The following is an 8,092-nucleotide window of genomic DNA, read 5'->3' on the forward strand; positions in this document are numbered from 1 at the left end:
TTTGTGATTTACTGATAAAAAAAACACGTCTACTTTCAAATTTCACTTATGACCTCAATCGTCCTTCAAGATCTTTGGTGGTCATAAAACCTTCTGTAATACTGAACTACCAGTTGTAATGTTTGCCCAATTAATTCACTATTATCATATAACCATTCCCCACAGCTAATATACCTTCCAACTTTGGCAATTGTAAATTCTTATTAGAGTTTTTCCCTGCGTTTTTTTAAAGAGTATATCATTATTTTCATTTTTAAGTGGTTAATATAGATCTCAAATGTTTCCAGTAGATTTAAAGACAATCACAGATTGACCGAGTTGAATTTCTACTTCTAGGTATTAGTGGAGATTTTTAAGTCATGAAACATCCATCAAATCTATTGTTAGGATATGTGTTGATTTATAAATGAGTTACTAAAAAAAAACATGTTGAGATCTGGGGGGGGGGGGGGGGGGGGGGGGGGGGTTTACAAAGCCAACCAGTAGCAGTGTATTTAAAACATTTCTTGTGCAATAGCATGAAATAATTCAGGGAACCAAAACCACACACCTTTTCAGTTAAATGAATTACCTCACTTTAAAAAGAAGTGGGGAAAAACAGATATGCTGTTAGGTACAACATTGTATAGTACTTCAGGAGTGCATATTAATTACTCATGTCTGTAGATACAATTTGAAAATTATTCGTTGTGGAATCCTGGAAGAATTAGTACTGTATGCTTGTGATTCAATACACAGATATATAATTAAAAGTCACATAACTTGATGTGAAGAAATCCTTTCAAGCAAACCAGAATTCTGGAGAATAAAATGTTTTGTGTACTATAAACATATTCAATGCCACTAACAGGTGCATCCATAGATTTTCATCTCAATGGATGTTTTAAAAAAAATCAAATTGAAAAAGAAAAAAAAACTTGCAAAGAAAATAATTCAATTAAAATTTGAGTTATTATTTTTCAGTCACTGTGATGAATATTCATAGGTGCATCTATAAACCCAAGTTTCTTTGATCAGTGGCAGATCCAGAAAATCTATTTAGGGGGGCCCCAGTGACATGAGGTGGAATGCCAAGGGAACTTTGGGGGAGGTTTGGAGGGGGATCGTAAAAAAAAAATGAAAATATATAATAAAATTATAACTATCGCAAAATTTGGGGGGGGGGGGGGGGAGCCTGCCCCCTCTCCCCCAGATCCGCATCTGTTTATCTAGAACTTATAGTTTGTTTGAAATGTAAAACTTTAATTTTGAGCTAAATTCAAAAAGTTGACACTGTTGGGAAAAGTAATAACCACATCTCAGCATTTTATTTCATACAGGTCAGACAAAAACTAATGTTTAGCTAGAAATACTATACACTTTTGTAAGAGGACCAATTGAATTTCAGGAATTTAGTGCTGGAAACGTAAAAATGTAGTTGCAAATGTGATTCATAAATGTTTATGTGGACACCATTTTGTTTTGTAAATATATGTGTGCCTGTACAGTATTTTGTTGTTTAATGATCTAGCAGTTTATTTATTAGCCGTATTTTCCACTATTCAGAACCAAATTTAAATCTGTTTTGTCATAATAGCATAATTAAATTTTCAGTCAAGCATGTTTCTTTCTCATTAAATGTTTCTTTAAAAGCTTCATTGAAAGTTTACACAACAAATCATATATCCAGGTACACCAACGAGAACAGCCAATGAAAAGGTTTCATCTACCAAACCATCGTTGATCAAGACAGTTCATTTGAATGCAGACACTGAATGGACAAGATGAATGAATTATGAAACTTATAACATGTAAATAAATGCTATTCCCAATATCTTTATTTTTTGCGTTTACTTGTTTTTGCTTTTGGTGCACCCATTAGATATACAGTAAAGTACTCTTATAATGAACTGCAAGGGACCAGGAACATCGGTTTGTTATAGCAGTATTTCGTTGTAAACATTTACAGAAGTGAGCGTTTTCATTCAGGAAATCAGCCATTTTGGATTTTTCAAATTTAAACACCATAAACACAAGAATTAGTGGGGTAGGGTGTTTTTTTAAATTTTATTTATTATCACCAATAGAAGCAAATACAATGTTTTCACATTTCCACCTGTTCTCCCAAGACCAATGTATTAATTAAATGCAAGGCCGTGGTATATGCTGTTCCATTTTTGTCAAAATGCATATAAGAGATATGTTGTTACCAACTGAAAGGTTAAACAGTTTGTTTTGTTTAATGACATCACTAGAGCATATTGATTTATTAATCATCGGCTATTGGATGTCAAACATATGGTAATTTTGACACAGTCATAGAGATGAAACCACCTACATTTTGCCATTAGTAGCATGGAATCATTTATATGCACCATCCCACAGACAGCATAACACATACCACAGCTTTTGATATCAGTCGTGCTGCACTGGCTAGAGCAAAAAATAGGCCCACCGACCGACCACGCATCAAACAAGTGTTTTATCACTGGGCTACATCCCGCCTCACCCCCCACCCCCCACCCCCCCAACTGCAAAAGCATATCTCATGTGGAAACAATCGAGAGATTTATCCAGGCATTCTACAGTACCAAACATTGGCCCCTTTCCAAAAGCAAATGGCACTAAAAATTCCCAATTTGATTGTCATGTTATGTCATAGGGTTTTACGTGCACATTCAGAACAAGCTGTTGTAGCACACGCCTGTCGTCGGCACGAGCCGGCTCCTCCGTCCATGACAGGAAAGGTGGGGGGAGGGGAGAGGAGGGACCGCATGCACTGGCAGGTGCAAGGGAGCACCAGCAGCCTGATCAAATCGGTAGCAGGCAGGTGGTGGTGGTGCTATGGAATTTGAATGGAGCAGTTAAATGCCAAAGAGAAAAGGGTGCGCAATTTTGATCGAGGGAATTTTGCGCAATTTTTGAACGGTCGGTCGAAAAGTAAATGGCCAAGCTAATATAGGTTTTGATATTAGTGAATCAAGAGTAGCTCATTAATTTTAGACCTACGATGCTGTGGTGTCTCCCAATTTGATTGTGTTAATATAATTTAAATAGTATGCATTGTTTCATTCAGTGGCCTGAAAAAAACATACCAGTTATGATTTTTAATTGTGCTAAATTCTTAATCAACATCGGACAGAAGGCCCTGCTGATACGTGGGGAAAATAGTCGACAGAAGGTTAATGGTAAAATTTGATTTCTTTAACATTACTAGATTTATTAATCAAATACTTGGTAATTATGACAATGTCACATGTAATCTTCAGAGAAAACCCACTACATTATTCCATTAGTAATAAGTGGTCTTGTTTTTAATATGCATTTCCCCCAAACAGGACCGCACATCCCATGGTCTTTAATACACCAGTCAAGGAGCACTGGTTGGGATGAGAAAAGACCCAATAAGAGGACAGGTCCACAGAGAAGATTCGATCAGGATCAGACTTTGACCCAAGCACCTTTGGCGAGTGCTCCAACGCCGTAGCTACCTGGTAGATCTTGATTACCATTAGTCTCTTAACAGTTCTTAATACATTTTTCTTTCTTTAACAGTCCTGATCTGTTAGTGTTCTTTCATTCAGTTCAGTTTCATTGTACGAACTTAAGCTTCTTGCTTGGAATGTTTTTGTTCTGTACACTGGTGCATTACCCGACCGTGTCTATAGAAATTGGCTATTGGGTGTCACAAAAGGTAAGTATATGAATGTTTAACAACAATCCAGCACAAAAATACACATCGGCTATTGGTAACACAGGCTGGATCTAGCTTACTTGGTAAAGCACTCGCCCGAGATGCTTGTGTCGAACCACCTCATTAATCCATTTTTATTTGGAACTCTGTAGAATTCAGCTATTCTTTAAATAACCCACACAACACAATAAATATTTTGGTATTCTCTAAACATAAATGACCACAAAACACTAAGCTGAAATACGCCGTTTATTTCAAAGATGTAGTCTTGATTGCCATAGGCATGTTGTAAGCAAGGGAGGGAACAATTTCAAGTGACATCCACATAACCATTCATTCCAAAGTTATCAAAATTAACAAATAATAAAAAAACATCAGTGTAGGTAACTGCACTCTTACTAAGAATTGGTTTCAATCACAGTACATTACCATTACCAATATTTATTTACATGCTCATATACCACTAGAGTTTCGAGCATGTTTGTCCCGGGTCCAATCTCTGGATAGCCAGTGATAATCACAGTACAATCATCTAATAATAAATACACCCATTATGGTCCATGATTTAACAACATGACATAATTTCTGTTGTCACCTGAAAGTAATGGCTGGTAGTCCAGTTATATAACCAGTACAGAACAGCCATTTGGTAAGTAATGGAACAGTTTCCCATTTGTTAACATAATAATAATTAAATAATATACCAAATATTATAGTGCTGTATAATTAAGTTTTGAATTATGGATACAGATTATCATTTTTTAATTGAAATTGATGTGTTGCTCCCAATTTGAAATATGCCATTCTCTCTCATAGCGTGTGTATGTGCATGCATGCGAGAGCACACAAATATTTATTTTTTGGTCAGACCTTAACGTCTATAACAAATTAAAATATCAAGAGGAAACACCTTATTTCTTTTATCTTTGTTTAGCTTTCATCTTTAAAAGTTAATAAGAGCATTATAATTGTAATTAATCACATAATAAACTGTCAATTACTATGGCATTTACTTTTTAATGTTCAGTGGATATATTTACTTTTGTTTAGCTTTAATCTACAAAGAAAAGAAGACTATTACTGTAATTAATCAGATAATAATTGCTTTAACATTTATTTAATTTGTAATGTAGATACATGTATATATATTTCTTTACAACTATGGAGTTAAGTGGCGTACTCATTATGCGATTAGTCGTATAAACTTGTTGGCCCTACAAAAAATTGGACCGTCGTTCCAATGTAGATGTTCTTACAGTACAATTTAATCACATGTGACAAGTCGGTGTCACTAATCGCATAATGAGAACACCATTTCAACCATTTCTTTAATGCTTCTAGACATTTGGCTAGGATTTTGAATATAAATTGTACTATCACATGACTTCCAATGGTAAACAATACAGGTCATTCTAAAACTGATCACACGAGGGAGGTACTATATATATATATATATATCGTGTGATTATATATATACATGTATATATATAATGCGTGACAGGTCTGCCTCTCTTTTTTTATGGTTTAAATATTTATTATGTGGCTGGTGAATATATAAATAAATGTCTCCCTATTCCACACCATATGTTCAATTTTGGAAGGAAGGAAATGTTTTTATTTAACGATGCACTCAACACATTTTATTTACGGTTATATGGCGTCAGACATATGGTTAAGGACCACACAGATATTGAGGGAGGAAACCCGCTGTCGCCACTTCATGGGCTACTCTTTTCGATTAGCAGCAAGGGATCTTTTATATGCACCACCCCACAGACAGAATAGCACATACCACAGCCTTTGATATACCAGTTATGGTGCACTGGCTGGAACGAGAAATATGTTTATAACAGTGACATACTGAATACTGACAGAAGACTAAAGCTTTGTTCGATAGAGGCCTATTTACATACATCTACAAAGCTGCCTTTTGAAGATTAAAAGACAAGTTTTGAAACACACAAGCTGGAGAAGAATATTTTTCTCAACAAACACATTACATTAGTTAAGTAATTAAATATACACTGTCCACAATTCATATACCGGTAACTGTTATGAGCATACACACTGACTTTTCACTAAGTTATTATAATAATAAGTAATTAAAGTCCAACCCAAATTGTTAACAATAAATTACTCTCCCACCTTTAATTACCATTAGATTTCCCATAATTTTGTCCACACAAATCATGAAAAAACCATACGAGACTAACGATGTCACGGATATCGACTTTGTTGAGATCACATAGGGAAAAATGCATGTAGTTTTCTGCCATCTGCCATTTTGCTTGTTTATGGAATACTCTTCAAGAGGGGTGGAAGCCTCCAAAGTATGTGACATAATTAATCTGATGTCATGCTGAGTGCATTATACCTTAGTGCATGTCATGACGTTGTTAGATTACATCATATGGATCCACCCCTCTAAAATTCTTATAACTTTTATGAGCATACAAATTACTATTTTTTTAGATCACCTGGCAAGAAAATGTTTTTCATTGCTGTCTTGAACCATGGGCACAGTTTGGATGCTCATTAAAGTGAAAAGTAAAAAACAAACTCAATGGCACGACATATCTGAAGTCTAGACATGTGTAGTGATTTCACGAACGAACTTGCCTTTGATATTTCACTATTTCTGGGTGTCCTGCATTCATTCATTCATTCATTCACTCACTTTTCACTGTGGGTTCTGCATTCACTGCATTTATATACACCTGCATACACATGCACAATTACAAAGTTGCCTCACATTTATCAACAAAAACACTGAAAGGCCAGTATAACAAAATATATCTAAGTACGTTAAGACCAGTTTGTCATGGACTCTTAATTCTGAACTTTTCAAACAAAACATAGTACTGTATGACTAAGAACAGTACATAAACTAACACATATAAATAATTTTACAATTTAAGCACTTCGTTCTATCACATTTATTTCAACAATTGTTCCAGTTCCTATTTTCCAACTGGAAGCCAATTTTGCGAATATGTGTGTCAAAATGTAAATACCATGCTATATTAAGATAATGAAAGAAGAAACCTTCGTAAATAATATGGGGTACTTTTTTTCCCCTTTTTTAGATTAGGTTTTATTTTAACAATATAGGTTGTAGTTTTTTATAATTAAAAGATAACCCTGTTTTCTGATTTTCTTGACATACATCGATGGTTTTATTCATGCAAATATTGTTTCATTAGCATCATGTTAGCAGTGCCAATAAAGCATGGAATTTATACAGTAAAAACCACCAATACAGGGCTCATATTTTCTAAGCTATTTTAACACTATTGTTGTACACTATGGCGTGTGTAATGATGCATTAGTCTATGAGGGTATTTTAACACTATTGTTGTACACTATGGCGTGTGTAGTGATGCATTAGTCTATGAGGTTATTTTAACACTATTGTTGTACACTATGGCGTGTGTAGTGATGCATTAGTCTATGAGGGTATTTTAACACTATTGTTGTACACTATGGCGTGTGTAGTGATGCATTAGTCTATGAGGGTATTTTAACACTATTGTTGTACACTATGGCGTGTGTAGTGATGCATTAGTCTGAGGGTATTTTAACACTATTGTTGTACACTATGGCGTGTGTAGTGATGCATTAGTCTATGAGGGGTTTTCTAACACTATTGTTGTACACTATGGCGTGTGTAGTGATGCATTAGTCTATGAGGGTATTTTAACACTATTGTTGTACACTATGGCGTGTGTAGTGATGCATTAGTCTATGAGGGTTTTATCATATCATAGCACTAAGATGGCTTCAAATATAATTTAAATATACATGTGTATTCAGGCTTATTCTTACTATAAATTTGTTTTTTCTCTCGTTTTTTTGGGTTCAAATTATATAATTTTCAGTACGGTAACTAATAAATTAGATTACAAAAGCTAGATGGCCGAACCATTAGTGATCCAACATATATTTCATATTAATCTTTAATTTGTGTAGAAGGCCTAGCTCTTATCAATATGCTGCAGTAACTATGGCAGGAAATAGCACAAGACACGTGTTCACAACAGAAACAAAATAATACACCCTTTATTTACACACATTAACACTCCTCATTTACACAAACACCCCATATTTACATAAAACACACCACATTCAGACAAACCACCTTATATTTACATAGGATAAATCACACCACATTTACACAAATTGCCCCTTATTTACATAAATCACTCCACATTTACATAAAATACTCCACCCCACACGCACACACACACAAATCACCCCTTGTTTTCATAGGATAAACCCCCACATGTACACAAATCACCCAATATTTACATAAATCACACCACATTTAAGATATCCCACCATACACACATTTACACCAATCGTCCATCATACAATAGCTTAATGATAAAACTGATATCATCAGTTTTTCACACGCAAACA

The sequence above is a fragment of the Gigantopelta aegis genome, chromosome 3 (genome assembly GCF_016097555.1).
Source record: "Gigantopelta aegis isolate Gae_Host chromosome 3, Gae_host_genome, whole genome shotgun sequence".
Classification (NCBI taxonomy): Eukaryota; Metazoa; Mollusca; class Gastropoda; order Neomphalida; family Peltospiridae; genus Gigantopelta; species Gigantopelta aegis.